Below are 16,868 nucleotides of genomic sequence, written 5' to 3'. Positions count from 1 at the left end.
TATTTAAGATATTTAGTGAGAAGAATGGCCTTATTTTACATTTTGGCAAAGCTCTTTGATGTCCAGCTTAGTAATCTCTTGTAATATGTATTTTTGGTTGAAGTATATGAAGAAAATTTCAGTCTCTCAGTGTGTGTATATTTGGAAAAGGAAGAATTTTTCAGATAATTGTGGATATTCTTCTTTTTTTTTATTCTTTATTGATGCTACCCCAAAACTTGACAAGTGTCAGGTAGTTCCTTAAAGGTAGTTGGAATGTGGAATGTGAAATCATATTAATGGTCTTTAAAATTTTTTTAATTAAAAGTTAAAAATTTATTTTTATATTTTATAGTTTAGAATAATTTTAAGTTCACTCCAAAATTGAGCAGAAAGTACAGAGTTCCCCTCTACCCTCTGTTCCTACATATGCACAACCTCCCCCACTGTTAGCATCCTCCACCAGAACAGTACATCTGTTACAGTTGATGAACCTTCATTGACACATCATTATAACCCAAAGTTAACAATTTGCATTTGGGTTCACTTTTGATGTTTTGATAGATATACAGTAATGACATGTGTCCTTCATTGTAATATATAGAATAGTTCCATTCTCTAAAAATTCTGTATCTCCACCTTTTAATCCCTCCCTCCCAAGTAGGCCCTGGCAACCACTCATCTTTTTACTATTCAGTGATCTCTTTGTTTTCTGCTATATTAAGATCCACTGGTGAATTTTTCACTTGGAATGGGTCTTATTTATGCATAATCTTGTAACGTGCTGGTCATTTGGAAAATATTTGTTTACTGAATTATGCAAGATCTCCTACATGTTGACACATTTCATTACTCAGTATCTAAAAATCACATTTGTTCTTATAGCATTAGGGCAAGTCCAAGTATTGGGAAGCTCTCAAGCTGATAGTGGTAGATACAAGTTTATAAAATTTTAATTTTTGCTGAAAAGCTTAATTTTTATCATTAGCTACAAACACTGTCAGTTGTTTTCTCAGACTCATTTCAACAGAATAATTGTCAAATACTTAATTCTGTCAGTATTATTTTATCTGAGTTAAAACACTTAAAAAATTTTTTAATTACAGATGACATTGGATATATTAGTTTGAGGTGTACAACATAATGGTTAGACATTTATATAACTTAGAAAGTGGTCCCCCAATAAGTTTAGTACCCACCTGGCACCATACATTTTTTTTTTTATCAGTTATTCTTTTAAGTGAAATTGCTATTTCATGACCAAAGCAGCTATTTCAGCTTGCAGTTCAATCACACAAGTTGCTTTTGTTTGAAACATGGCACTTTTATATGTAGCATAAGCACTTTATGTGAACTTCCAATTTTGTTACATACTGTTAAACTAATTATCTGCCCAAGGTCAGATTTAATAAAAATAATTTTACTGCTTTATCTAGAATATTCTCAAATAAACAATCTAACTTTACACTTAAAGGAACTTGAAAAAGAACAGCAAAGCCCAAAGCAAGTAAAGGAAATAATAAAGCTTAGAGCATAAATAAACAAAACAGAGTCTAAAAAACTATACAAAGATCAATGAAACCAAGAGCTGGTTCTTTGAAAATTTAAACAAGATTGACAAACCTTTAACCAGACTCATCAAGAAAAAAAGAGAGGACCCAAATAAATAAAATCAGAAATGAAAGAGAAGTAACAACTGACATCAAAGAAATACAAAGAATTGTAAGGAAATATTACAAACAAATATATGCCAATAAATTGGACAATCTGGATGAAATGGATAAATTCCTGGAAGCAAAAATCTGCCCAAACTAAATCAGGAATAATCAGAGAATCTGAATAGACATTTCTTATATAAGAGTGTCCAGATAGGTTTTAACCAGTGAATCCCTGGAGCTTTTAATCCTTAGCATCTCTGTGTAAAGTGTAGTAGGTAATTATCTTGTTGTAAGGCATAGGACTGTGTTGCTTAGTGGGGTATAGTGACAAGCGCCCAGAATTTCAAATCTAAAGGCTTTGCTGCTAAGCTTGGTTCTACCATTTAATAAAGCTTTCACCAGCCGGCCACTGTGGCTGAGTGGTTGAGTGTCGACCTATGAACCAAGAGGTCACTGTTCGATTCGCGGTCAGGTGGCTTGATCCCCAGTGTGGGGTGTGCTGGAGGCAGCCAATTAATGATTCTCTCTCATCATTGATGTTTCTATCTCTCCCTCTTCCTTCTCTGAAATCAATAAAAGTGTATTTAAAATAAATAAATAAATAATAAATAAAGCTTTCACCAAACCTTTTCTCTGATCCTCAGCTTTTCTAGGAGGGTCAATTTTAGCCCTACTTACTCCTCACAAGGTTCTAATGGGTTCTAATGTGGAACTGCATAGAAGAACTGTGTTTTATATTAGCAAGCTGTGCTAATGACAGTATCATTGGTCTGATCACCAAGTAGCAAGCATCTCGTATCAACTGAACCGAGCATTGTGTTCCACTTAGTGTTTTGTTGTTGTGGTAAAAGATTTAAACAAGATAAGTCTATAAAATAAAATGTTCTCCTTAATTTCTCCGCACCACGACTTCCAATTTCTTCCCCAGTAGTAATCACCATCAAATTTGCTACCTATACAGTGTGTGTGCGTGTGCATGCATACATGTGCATGCATACAAACATGGGGTTATATGAATGTTATTCAGGTTACTTTTTCTTTTTTAAAATATATTTTCATTAATTTTGTAGAAAGAGAGAGAGAAACATCGATAAGAGAAACATCTATCGAGGATTGAGCTGGCAACCCAGGCATCGCCAAACTGGCGCTCTCTCAGTGCCTAGCACAGTGCTCAACCAATTGAGCCACACGAGCCAGGGCCATTCAGGTTATTTTTTCACTTGCTAGTATGCCTTGAAATTCTTTATCTTTCCATGTCAGTGGGTAAATACCCAGTAATTTTTCTGTAAAAATAGACATCTCAGATTCAAAGATTTTTCTCTATTTTTATCTGGTATACATAATATATGCAGCATTTCTGTTGATTACATGTACAATCTCTGTTTCCACCAGAATTCACTTCTTGAGGAAGCGTGTCCATGTTGAGGCTATTGTGGTTGCTAAAGTAATTCATAGCATAGCATACTTTGGAATAACTGGAGTTAATTTTACAAGTGAAAAAGCATGGCAGGTATGGAGATTAGTGATAGATTTGAAACATGTAAAGGCACAGACGTGCATAAGAATAAGCATTGTCAGAGAACAGGAAGATGTCCTATAATTTACACCTGTTTTACAGATATCGGATATTGAGGCTCTGAGATACATTTTAATCCAAAGTAGAAAATAATTACCATTGATTAAAATGCTATGGGGATTTTTTTCAAATAACTTTAGCTAGGGTACTAATCCACTTGGTATTGAGGATTGAGTTGAAGAACGGAGGTATTGGGTAGTATTTTCCAAGCAGAGGGAAAAATATGAAGAAAAAATGCATGAAGTGTTGGTAAAATGTGTAGTTGTAGGGTCCTGAAGGTGAATAAGGGGAAACAAGGGCGGAAATGTAGATGGAGACCAGGTTTAAGAGGACAACAAATTATGGGCTTTGCTCTCTAGAAATCATTCCTCAGGTAAAGGGGAGCTGGCTACTGGTTTTTAAGTAGAAGAGTTATATGATCATAGCTGTTATTAATAAAGAATAATGTAGTGTCAGAATCAAATTTGAATATAAGAGTTTGGGAAGCTAGTTGATTTGGCTTGAAGTTAAATTCATAAAGCTTCAGACATAATAATGGAAAAACATTAGGTGTGTCAAAAAATGGAGAAAGAGATGCAGATTATGATGGCTAAAGCTCCCTTAAATGACCAATGGCCCTGCTGCCACTGGGGATGTCAGGGTGTCAAATGTATTAGGACGGGAGAATGATTAGGAGTGGAGATCTCTACAGGGATTTTCGGTAGTTCATTGTCAAGTCTCCCTTCTCTTCTACCCTGGCTTTAATTTCCTAGAAGTGCTATTACTAACCCAAGAAAAGCTCTTAGTTTATTGCTCCCACCCTTTTTAAAAACATATATTTTCATTGATTTCAGAGAGGAAGGAAGAGGGAGAGAGATAGAAACATTAATGATGAGAAATACTCATTTATTGTACCCTTTTTCCCAATCCAGGATCACTAATATCTTTAGTGGCATGTCTCTTTAATTCCTTAAATCTAGAATGGTTCCTCAACTTTTCTTTGTCTTTCATGAGGCTGACTTTTTAAAAATATGTATATTTTTATTGATTTCAGAGAGGAAGAGAGATAGAAACATCAATGATGAGAGAGAATCATTGATTTGCTGCTTTCTGCACGCTCCTCCCTGGGGATCGAGCCTGCAACCCAGGTAGGTGCCCTGACTGGGAATTGAACCATGATCTCCTGGTTCATAGGTCGACCCCCAATCACTGAGCGACACTGGCCGGGCACTTTCCCACCCTTTTTTAAAAATTGAGATGAATTTCACATAAATGAACCATTTTAAAATGTACAATTCTGTAGAATTTAGAATGTGCACAATATTCTACAGCCACAACTTTTATCAAGTTTTCAAACATTTTATTTATTATTATTTTAAAAAATATTTATTGTTGAAAGTATTACAGTTGCCCCCCTCTATTCCCTCCATTGCCTCCCTCCACCTGGTTCCCACCGTGCCCCAGGCCTTCACTACCCTATTGTCTGTGTCCATAGGTAATGCATATATGTGTATAAGGTCTTTCGTTAATATCTTCACCCCTCCACCACCCCTGCCTTCCCTCTGAAGTTCAAAAGTCTGCTCCATGTTTCCATGCCTCTGATTCCATTTTATTCATCAGTTTATTTTTTTCATTAGATTCCTTGTTTGTATATTTTGATTTTTAGATTCAATTGATAGATATATATTTATTGTCATTTTATTGTTCATATCTTTAATTTTTTTATTTTTCTTCTTCCTCTTATTAAAGAATAACCTTCAACATTTCATGTAATACTGGTTTGATGGTGGTGAACTCCTTTAGCTTTTTTTTTTGGTCTGTGAACCTCTTTATCTTACCTTCAATTCTAAATGGTAATGTTGCTGGGTAGAGTAATCTTGGTTGTAGGCCCTTGCTATTATTTCTTGCCACTCCCTTCTGGCCTGCAAAATTTCTGTTGAGAAATAATCTGACAGTGGTTTGGGTACTGTTTTTCTCTTGCTGCTTTTAAGATTTTCTCCTTGTATTTAACCCTTGGCATTTTTAAATTGTTTTTTTAAAATTTTCTTTATTAAGGTATTACATATGTGTCCTTTTCCCTCCCACCTCCCCCCCCCCCCCCCACCTGCCTGGTGTCTGTGTCTATTGGTTAGGCTTATATGCGTGCATACAAGTCCTTTGGTTGATCTCTCCCCCTTACCTCCACCTTCCCCTACCTTCCCTCTAAGGTTTGATGGTCTGATTGATGCTTCTCTATCTCTGGACCTGTTTTTGTTCATCAGTGTATATTGTTATATTCCACAAATGAGTGAGGTCATGTGATATTTATCTTTCTCTGACTGACTTATTTTGCTTAGCATAATGCTCTCCAGGTCCATCCATGATGTTGCAAATGGTAGGAGTTCTTTCCTTTTTACAGCAGTGTAGTATTCCATTGTGTAGATGTACCACAGTTTTTTAATGCACTCATCTGCTGATGGGCACTTAGGCTGTTTCCAAATCTTAGCTATTGTAAATTGTGCTTCTATGAACATAGGGATGCATATATCCTTTCTGATTGGTGTTTCTAGTTTCTTGGGATATATTCCTAGAAGTGGGATAAATGGGTCAAAACCCTTGGCATTTTAATTATGATGTATCTTGGTGTGGGCCTCTTTGGGTTCCTCTTGTTTAAGACTCTCAGCACTTCTTAGTCTTGTAAGTCTATTTCCTTCACCAGATAGGGAAATGTTTCTGTCATTATTTCTTCAAAGAGGTTTTCAATATCTCTCTCTTCTCTTTCTGGCACCCCCATAATGTGAATGTTCATATATCTTTTTTCTTTTTGCTCTTATGACTGGGTGTTTTTGTGGGTTTTTTTGCCTCCTCATATTTCAAATCATTGATTTGATTCTCAGAATCCTCTACTCTATTGTTGAATCCATGTAAATTCTTTATTTCAGTTAGTGTATGCTTAATTTCTAACTGGTCCTTTTTCATGTCTTTGACATTCTCACTAAGATCCTTGAAAGTCTCACTAATTCTCTTGGCACTCTCATTAATTCCCTTGAGGCTTTCATTAAATCCCTTGAAGCTCTCAAGGGACTTAATGAAAGGTCCTTGAATAACCTTATAAACATTGTTTTGAACTCTGCATCCAGTAGTTTGCTTGCGTCCATTTCTTTCATTTGTAACGTTTTTTTGTCTCAAGCATTTTGGCTGCTTCCCTATGTTTGTTTCTATGTATTAGAGCTGCTCTGTCTCCTGGAATTGGTAGAGTGGCCTTTTGTATTAGGTGTCCTGTAGGGCCCAGTGGCTTAGCCCTAGGTGTGCTGCTCTGTGGACTGTGTGCACAGTCGTGTAGTTGAGTTTTGATTGCTGTTGGTGTCACTGGGAGGAATTGACCTCCAGGTCAATTGGCTGTGAAAACCAGTTGCAACTACAGTGGAAGAGCTCCTGTGCAGGAGGCACTCCTATGGAGCAGGACTTGCTTCAGTGGGGCTTTAATGCTCACTGAGTCTTCCCCTTGAGTGTGTTGCTTGTGGTTGCATAGAATTGTAACCTGGTGTGGTCTGAAGCTGTCCACTGGGTGCACTGATTCTGAGGCCTCTCAAGAGGTGCAAACTCAGCCACTGCCTGGGGCCACCCAGCAGGTGCTACAGAGAGATCTGAAGATGGTTGCTACTTGTTTTGGGCTAGGAAGTGCCCAGGTGAGGCTCAGCTGTGAAGCAAGGTGGGCTGGTGGTAGTGCTGGGTCTTGGGCCTTTATTGAGAGGTGTGAGGCACACTGACTCCAGCTGCTGCTTGTTTAAGAGATTTTAGTAGGACAGGCCATTCATATGGAAGAGCAAACAGCTTGGGCGGGGCTGCAAATAGGATGTGGAGGGTAGTATCTTAGGGAGTCACCAGGGTGGAGCCAACAGTGTGGGGCATGCTAATGGAAACTCAGATATGGCTGCCAGTCAGCTCTGAGATGGGGCAGGTCCCAGCACAAGAATAATGACCCCTGCGAGCACCCTGCTGGGAGGTCCTGCCCCAATGTCAGATAGTCCCATTCTTCCCTGTATGTCCCTGGATTCCCCCAAAGCCATTCCCCAGCAATGGAGCTCAGAGGAAGTGAGACTGTAAGTTTGTGCTTGGGCCCTTTAAGAGGGACTCTTGGGACTCCAGCAGCCTCCATGTCACTCAGCCACATCCCTGCTGGTTTTTATAACCTAAAGTTATGAGAACTTCTCTTCCCAGCTCTGGAACCCTGGGCTGGCAATCTTATGTGCACCTGGGACCCCCTGCTTCTCACAGGAAGCCTTGGAGATATCACTCCCAATTACAAAAACATAACACGTGGATGTCGGACCAGCCAGCTCTGTGCCTCTGCCCCTCCTACCTGTCTCCATGTGCTTTCTTCTTTACTTCTCTAGTTGTAGGATTTCATTTAGCCAGATTTTAAGCGATTCTAAATGATGGTTGTTCCGTATTTCAGTTGTAATTTCAAGTTCCCAGACATTTAATCATCCTAAAAGAAAATACTGTATCCTGATCATACTGGCAAACACCATTTGCTTTCTGTCTCTGGATTTATCTATTTTAGATAATTCATAAAAAAGGAATCATACAATATGTGGCTTTTGTGCCTGGCTTCTTTCACTTAGCATATTGTTTATGATGTTCATCACATTGTAACATGTATAAGTACTTTATTGAATGTATATTCCATTTTGTTGAACCATTCATTCACTGATGAACCTGGATAGTTTCCACCTTTTGGCTATTGTGAATAGTGCTACAATGAATGTTCTTGTAGAAGTATTTGTTTTGAGTTCTTTGGGGTATATACCTAGGAGTGGAATTGTTGGGTCATATGGTAATCTGTTTAACGTACTGAGGAACTACCAGAGGCAGCATCATTCATTTTATATTCCTACTTAAGGTCCATTGCACAAAGAGATTCGTGCAATAGGCCTTCCCTTCCCCTGGCTGCCGGCACTGGTTTTCCTCCAGCACCCGGGACCCAGGCCTTCACTCTGGCCAGAGCCTTCAGTCCTCGCTGCTTCAGCTGGAGCCTTCAGCCCTCACTCCGCCGCTTCATGCCTACATATGCAAATTAACCGCCATCTTTGTTGGGCTAATTTGCATACTCTCCTGATTGGCTGGTGAGCATAGCAGAGGGATGGTCAATTAACATGTTTGTCTATTATTAGGTAAGATCAGCAATATACAAGGATTCCCATATTTCCACATTCTCTGCAAAACTTTATTTCTCATTTTAAATTATAGACATCTTAGTAGATGTGAAATAGTTTTTCATTGTGCTTTCATTTTGCATTTTCCTAATGGCTAATAACATTGAACATTTTTTCATATACTTTTTTGGCCATTTGTGTAATTTTGGAGAAATGTCTATTCTACCTCTTTGTCTATTTTAAAAATTGGGGTTGTCTTTTTGTAGTTGAATTGTAGTTTTCCATATATTCTGACTCCTAGACCCTTTTCAAATATATGATTTGCAATTTTTTTTTGCATTTTATAGATAAATGGAGGCCCAGTACATGAAATTCAGGGACTTGGGGGGTGGGGAGGCCCCTCAGTCCAGGAACCCTCAGGGGATGTCCGACTGCCACGGAGGCAGGAGAAGCTTGCGCCACCACCACTACATTCACCAGCCATGAGCCCGACTTCTGGCTGTGGGAGCGCACTGACCACCAGGGGGCAGCTCCTACATTGAGTGCCTGCCCCCTGGTGGTCAGTGCGCACCATAGCGACCAGTTGTTCCGCCGTTGGGCAGAAACTGGCTCTTTGACATCCCTCAAGGGGTCCTGGACTGCAAGAGGGTGCAGGCCGGGCCAAGGGACCCAACCAGTGCACAGTTGGGACCGGGGAGGGACGTGGGAGGTTGGCCAGCTGGGGAAGGACTGTGGGAGGGCTCCAGGGCATGTCCAGCCTGTCTCGCTCAGTAACGAGATCAGCCGGATCCCAGCAGCAAGCTAACCTACCAGTCAAAGCGACTGCCCCTGGGTGGTCAGTGCACATCATAGCAAATGGTTAAGCAGCCTTAGCATATCATTAGCATATTATGCTTTGATTGGTTGAATGACTGACCGGACAACTGGACACTTAGCATATTAGGCTTTTATTATATAGGACTAGAGGCCCAGTGCATGAATTCGTGTACAGGTGGGGTCCCTTGGCCTGGCCAGCGATTGGGGCAATGGGGGCCGATCAGGGCCAGCCAGTGGGGGGGAGGGACCATGGGAGGTTGGCCAGCTGTGGGAGGTTGGCTGTGGGAGTGCACTGACAACCAGGGGGCAACTCCTGCATTGAGTGTCTGACCCCTGGTGGTCAGTGTGTAGTCATAGCAACCCGCCGACTGGTTATCGGGTCAACCAGTTGTAATGATTGCTTAGGCTTTTATATACATAGATAATTTGCATTTCTAGATAATGTCTTTTGGTGCAAAAGTTTGGTTTTTAATTTTGATGAAGTCTAATTTCTCTTAATTTTTTTATTTTTGGTTGCTTCTGGTTTTGGTGTCATACCTAGGAATCCATTGCCAAATCCAAGGTCATGAAGACTTACCCCTATATTTTAAGAGTTTTATAGTTTGGCTTTTATGTTTTGGTTATTGATTTTGAGTTAATTTTTGTGTATGTTGTGAAATGAAAATAGAAATCCATTCTTTTGCATGTCTGTGCTGGGACTACTGGATATTTGTTGGAAGAGATTATTTTTTAACCTATTTTTGGCTATTCAACATTGAATTGTCTTGGGACCCTTGTCAAAAATTAATTGGCTCTTGATGAAAGAAATTGAAGAAAAAAATAAATGGAAAGCTATCCTGTGCTCATGGTTTGGAATAATTATCATTAAAATGGCCATACTATCCAAAGCAATATACATAAATTCAATGCAATATCTATAAAAATTCCAATGGTGTTTTTCACAGAAATAGAAAAAGCAATTCTAAAATTTGTATAGAACCACAAAGGACCTTGAATAGCCAAATCAATTTTGAGAAAGAATAGAGTTGGAGGCATCACACTTCCTGATTTCAAATTATATTACAAAGCTGTAGTAATTAAAACAGTATAGTACTGGCATAAAAATGTATAGGCCAGTGGAACAGAATAAAGCCTAGAAATAAACCCAAACATGTATGGTCAAATAATTTTTGACAGGGGTGTCAAGAATACATAATGGGAGGAGAACCAAGATGGCAGCATAGGTAAAGGCCTGTAGTCACCACCTCCCACAACCACATCAAAATTACAATTAAAATACAGACTAACCATTATCCAGGACTGCCTGAAAGCTGGCTGAATGGAAGTCTTACAACTAGAGAACTAATGAGGAAAGCACATTGAGACTGGTAGGAAGGGCAGAGATGCAGAACAGGCTGAACTGGCACCCACGTGTGCCACTTTTTTCATTGGGAGGGAGATCACCTCTTAAACTTTCAAACCTCAGAGGAAAGGTGAGGGGTGGGGGTGTTGGGGGGATGGGAAGACATTAAACAAAGATCTTATATACCTACTAGGGGCCCAGTTCATGAATTCATGCACCTTGAAAGGAACTATGGGCTGCGGTGGGCACAAAGGCAGGTCTTGCCCATCCTCCATGCCCCCGCCCAGCCCCTCCCGCTGCGGCCCCTGATCCCTTGTCTGCCGGCAGCCCTGCTCCCGCTGCCACTGCTCCCATGCACTGAAGGTGCCGGCCCCACTGCTACCCGCTGATGGTGTGGAGCGACTGGGGCCAGCACCAGCAGCAGGTGCGAGCGGTGGCTGCTGCCCAATTGCCCCTCAGAAACCGGGGGAGGTGGAGAAGCCCTCAGGGGCAATTGGGGCCGGCAGCTGCCACTCACACTCGCTGACAGCACCGAGCAATCTGGGCCGGCGCTGGGTGCTGGCAACGGGTGCAAGTTGTGGCTCTGGTGCCGGCAGCGGGTGTGAGGGGGGCAAGCCTGGCAGCAGGTGTGAGCACTGGGCAGGACTGCGGCACGCAGGAGCAAAGAATTTTCAGTAACCACCAGAGGCTCGCCCCGATGACAGCAACCAGCACCCCACCTTGGTCTGGTGCCCCCACTCACCTGCTCCACCATCCCGCCATAGCCAACACCCACCATGTTCCGCGCGTGCCCCCTGGTGGTCAGCACACGTCATAGTGACCAGTTGTTCTGTCATTTGGTCTATTTGCATATTAGGGTTTTATATATATAGACGGACACAGACAATAGGATGGCGAAGGCCTGGTTGGGGCAGGAACCAGGTGGAGGGAGACAATGAGGTGGGGGGAGAGGGACACCTGTAATACTCTCAACAATAAAGATTAAAAAAATAATTAAAAATAAAGAATACATAATGGGAAAAGAACAGTGTTGGGAAAACTGGACAGCAACATGCAAAAAAATGAAATTAAACCTCTATCAAAAACCATATACAGCCCTACCCGGTTTGGCTCAGTGGATAGAGCAGCAGCCTGCGAACTGAAAGGTCCCAGGTTCAATTCCGGTCAAGGGCACATGCCCGGGTTGTGGGCTCAATCCCCAGTGGGGGGCTTGCAAGAGGCAGCTGATTAGTGATTCTCTCTCATCATTGATGTTTCTATCTCTCTCTCCCTCTTCCTCTCTGAAATCAATAAAAATATATTTTTAAAAAACCATATATGAAAATAACTCAAAATGGATTAAAGGCAAACATAAAAACTGAAATTATAAAATTTCTAAAAGAAAAGAAATAGGAGAAAAGTTCTGTGCCACTGTTCTTGGCTCTGATTTTTTTAAAAAAATTTATTGATTTTTAGAAACATCAATGAGAGAGAAACATTGATCAGCTGCCTCCTACACACTCCACACTGGGGATGTGCCTGCAACCAAGGTACATGCCCTTGACCAGAATCGAACCTGGGACCCGTCAGTCCGCAGGCCGACGCTCTATCCACTGAGCCAAACAGGTTAGGGCTGTTGGTTTTTTTTTTTTTTTTTTTTTTTTTTTTTTTTAATATAACACCTAGAGTTAAGTCAAAAGAAATAAAAATAAGTGGGACAATAAGCAAGTTGAAGAGCAATGATAGAAGTGGGATTCCTTGTCTTGTGCCTCATCTTAGAGGGAAATCTTTCTTTTACCATCCAGTACAGTTGTTGTATCTTTTTTTTGTTGTTAATCCTTACCCAAGGATAATTTTTCCATTGATTTTCAGAGAGAGTGGAAGGAAGGGGTGGGGAAAGAGAGAGGAAACATTAATGAGAGAGACATATCAATTGGTTGCTTCGCACATGTGCCTTGACCAGGGCAGGGGATAGAACCTGCAACTGAGGTACATGCCCTTGACCAGGAATCAAACCTGTGACCCTTTGGTCTGCGGGCAGGTGCTCTAACCACTGAGAAAACTGGCCAGGGCTGTGTGTGTGTGTGTGTGTGTGTGTGTGTTTTAAATAAATGCCATTTGCCAGTGTGGGGAAGTCACTTCTATTTCTAGTTTTTTGAGTATTACCATGAAAGGATGTTGGATACTGCCAAATACGTTTTCTGCACCAAGATGGTCATATCCCCCTTTGTTTTATATACATTGATCTTTGCTATGATGAACTTTCCTTGCATTCCTGGGATAAATCCCATTTTGTTATGGTGTATAATGCTATTTTTTAAAATTAAATCTTTATTGTTCAGATTATTACAGTTGTTCCTCTTTTCCCCCCATAGCTCCCCTCAATGCTTTTATTTTTTTAATGTATATTTTTTATTGTTGATAGTATTACAGATGCCTCCCATTTACTGCTCCCCCCCACCCCCGACGTCCCCCAGCTCCTAATGCTTTTAATGTTATTGGATTCAGTTTGCTAATGTTTTGAGGATTTTTGCATTTTTATTCATAAGGGATATTGGCTTGCAGTTTTCTTGTGGTGTGTTTGGCTTTGGTATCAGGGCAATTCTAGCCTCACAGAGTGAGTTAGAAGTGTTCCATCTCAGTGGATATATTTATTTTATATCCTTTGGGTACAGAGCACCTGCAGGTTCCAGAAATTTCTTGCCTGATCCCATAGCAAAAGGACAGGATGAGATGTTCTGAGAAGGCTTTTGTTATGTGCCCCTTTCTCAAATTTTGAAGCAACAGCAGCAAACACAAAATAGAAGGGAGAGCAAGCTTGGAGGCATAGGAAAAATTCTCCATAAGAGGTGGTACTTTAGTTGGTTTTTAAGTAATGGTTAAAGTGATTATGTGTTTTTTTCTTCATTTCATTTATTTATTTATTTTTTTAATTTTAATTAAATCTTTATTGTTCAGATTATTACATTTGTTCCTCTTTCCCCCCCCCCATAACTCCCCTCCTCCCAGTTCCCGCCCCACCCTCCGCCCTCACTCCCCACCCACTGTCCTCATCCATAGGTGCACAATTTTTGTCCAGTCTCTTCCCGCATCTCCCACACCCCTTTCCCCCCCAAGAATGGTCAGTCCATTCCCTTTCTATGTCCCTGATTCTATTATAATCACCAGTTCATTCTGTTCATCAGATTATTTATTCACTTGATTCTTAGATTCACTTGTTGATAGATGCATATTTGTTGTTCATAATTTGTATCTTTACCTTTTTCTTCCTCTTCCTCTTCTTAAAGGATACCTTTCAGCATTTCTGTAATACTGGTTTGGTGGTGATGAACTCCTTTAGCTTTTCCTTATCTGTGAAGCTCTTTATCTGACCTTCAATTCTGAATGATAGCTTTGCTGGATAAAGTAATCTTGGTTGTAGGTTCTTGGTATTCATCACTTTGAATATTTCTTGCCACTCCCTTCTGGCCTGCAAAGTTTCTGTTGAGAAATCAGCTGACAGTCGTATGGGTATTCCCTTGTAGGTAACTGAGTTTCTTTCTCTTGCTGTTTTTAAGATTCTCTCTTTATCTTTTGCTCTTGGCATTTTAATGATGATGTGTCTTGGTGTGGTCCTCTTTGGATTCCTTTTGTTTGGGGTTCTCCGCGCTTCTTGGACCTGCAAGTCTATTTCTTTTACCAGGTGGGGGAAGTTTTCTGTCATTATTTCTTCAAATAGGTTTTCAATATCTTGCTCTCTCTCATCTTCTGGCACCCCTATAATTCTGATGTTGGTACGCTTGAAGCTGTCCCAGAGGCTCCTTACACTATCCTCGCATTTTTGGATTCTTTTTTCATTTTGCTTTTCCGGTTGGGTGTTTTTTTGCTTCCTCGCATTTCAAATCATTGACTTGATTCTTGCGCTCCTCTGGTCTGCTGTCGGGAGTCTGTATAATATTCGTTATTTCAGTCCGTGTATGCTTAATTTCTAGTTGGTTCCCCAATATAATATCGAGGGTCTCATTAGTTTTCTTGTAGATCTCATTAAGTTTATCGGCGGCTTCTAAACAGTTCTTGAGAGACCTTAAAAGTGTGGTTCTGAACTCTATATCTTTCATTGACAATTTTGTCCTGTTTCTTTGTCTTCGCATTTTGTTATGCTTCCTTGGTGCACCCCCTAGTGGTCTTTGTGCGCAGTCTTATAGTTAAACCTTGATTGTTGTAGCTAATACCAGGGAGGGTTTGACCTCCAGGCCAAGTGGCTGTGAGAATCAGCTGTGTCTGCAGTGAGAGAACTTCTGTCCTCTAGGGAGGTGCTAATCTAGCCTTTGCCTGAGGCTATCCGGCAAATGCCTCTGTGCAGGGCTTGGGCGGGGCGGGTCACACAGGATCAACAGGGTGGGCCGGAGAGAGCAGTTATGGCGGCTCTCAGTCCTGTCCCCAGGGACTCTGCCTCTCTGAGTCCCAGCACCCGCTGCAAACCTCGGAGAGAAAGCTGCACTCGCTCTGACCGAAGCCAGACAGTCCCGCTTCTCCCGTCTGAGTCTGGGTCCCTAAAGACTCGCCTGTATCTGGAGCTCAGAGTCTGCGACTCCCTCCCGATTGAAAACGCCAACCGCGCACTCCGCACCTCAGAATTTGACTTCAGCACTGCGCCTCCTCTGAGTGTCCGTATGCGTTTCTCTTTCCTCCTAGTTGTAGGACTTCCACTCAGCCAGTGTTCCTGTGGTTCTGGGTGATGTCCGTTCCATTTTTTAGTTTCACTTTTGAAGTAGTTGTTCAAGGCAGCAAACTCCGGCGTTAACCTATGCCGCCATCTTGGTTCTTCCCGAATCTGGTTCTTCTAATCCAATTTAGCATCCTCATCGACTTTGTAATCATCTCTCCTCCTCCTTTTCAAGAACTCTAGCTGCCTGGCTCATCCTTCTGCTTGCTTCTCCCATGATTTTAAGATCTTGGCTGGCTAAAGTTGAGCTTCCTTAGCTTTCTTGCCAATTCTAGTCTTCATTTTAAATAGGTCCACTCTAATAAGTATTTTCAAAGTACTAATTTTCTCACTTAACAAGAAGAAATGCTATTACCTAAACTCTTAATAGTAGTTACATCGGGCGCACCGTCGCTCTCTGCTTCCGCCGCCGCCTCCTCGAAGCTCTGGCTTTTCCGTCCTAAAGTGATTATGTTTTATTAATAATAATAGACAAGGCCCCTGAGTAGCTGGAAATGATAAACCTAGACATTTTGGGGCAGAAGCCCACCCATCTCTTCCTTGATGTGAAGCCAGAAAAGAGCCAGAATGCTGAGTACTTTCTATTCACAGTAGAAATCTGACAAGACTTAATCTTAGCTCTCCAACTAATTTTTACTTAGTTGTTAGCTATTTGTATCTAGAGATGTCTGTTAAATTATGTTCTCTTTACTACCAACCTACCAATGAATTTGTAAGGTCACATAACAGCAGAGTAGACATAAAGTGTTTGTATTTTATGTTTCTTTTTATTATGCATATTGGTTTAATGTAGTCCTACTTTTTGTTTTGTTGCTTGTGGTGTCATCCAAAAATTCATTGCCAAGATCCATTGTCAAGGAGCTTTTTTCCTCTAGGAGTTTTATGGTTTCTGTTCTTACTTTTAAGTCTTTAATCCATTTAATTTTTGTGAGAGGTGTAATGTAGGATAGGGGCCTAGTTTCATTATTTTATATGTGAATACCCAATTTCTCAGTACTATTTACTGACAATTGTTTTTACTCCATTGAGTATTGACTCACTTGTCTATTAGTTGATGCTATATGCATTATTTCTGGGCTCTTGATTCTTTCCCATTGGTCTGTGTATCTGTTCTTATGCTAGTACCACACAATTCTGATTACTGTAGCGTCTATTTTATATAGGGTTAAATTGATTTTTTTCACCATTCACCCACCACCTTTGGCAAGCATATATAGCTTTATATAATAGCTTCAAATCAAGAAGTGTGATACCTCCCACTTTGTTCCTTTCTCAGGATTGCTTTGGCTATTTGGGGTTGATTGTGGTTTTCAGCGTAGAGGTCATTCACCTCCTGTTATTCCTATGCATTTTGTTTTTGATGGTATTATAAATGGAACCATTATCTTTTTTCAGATAATTGTGAGTACATAGAAATGCTACTGCTTTTTGTACATTAATTTTGCATCCTGCAACTTTAGTGAATTTGATTCCGCCTAATAGTTTTTTTGGTGGAATCTTCAGGATATACTATATGTAAAACCATGTCATCTGCAAATAGAAACAATTTTACTTCTTCCTTTCCAAGTCTGATGACTTTTATTTCTTCTTCTTGCCTGATTGCTCTAGCTAGGACTTTCAGTACTGTGTTGAATAGGGGAGGTGAGAGGGGGAACAAAGTCAAGAAAGTTGTTTCTTTCTTGGTGATGTCATTCAT

Source organism: Myotis myotis, unplaced genomic scaffold, assembly GCF_014108235.1.
Source record: "Myotis myotis isolate mMyoMyo1 unplaced genomic scaffold, mMyoMyo1.p scaffold_m19_p_10, whole genome shotgun sequence".
NCBI lineage: Eukaryota > Metazoa > Chordata > Mammalia > Chiroptera > Vespertilionidae > Myotis > Myotis myotis.
The sequence above is the reverse complement of the archived record's forward strand: the minus strand, read 5'-3'. Positions refer to the sequence as shown.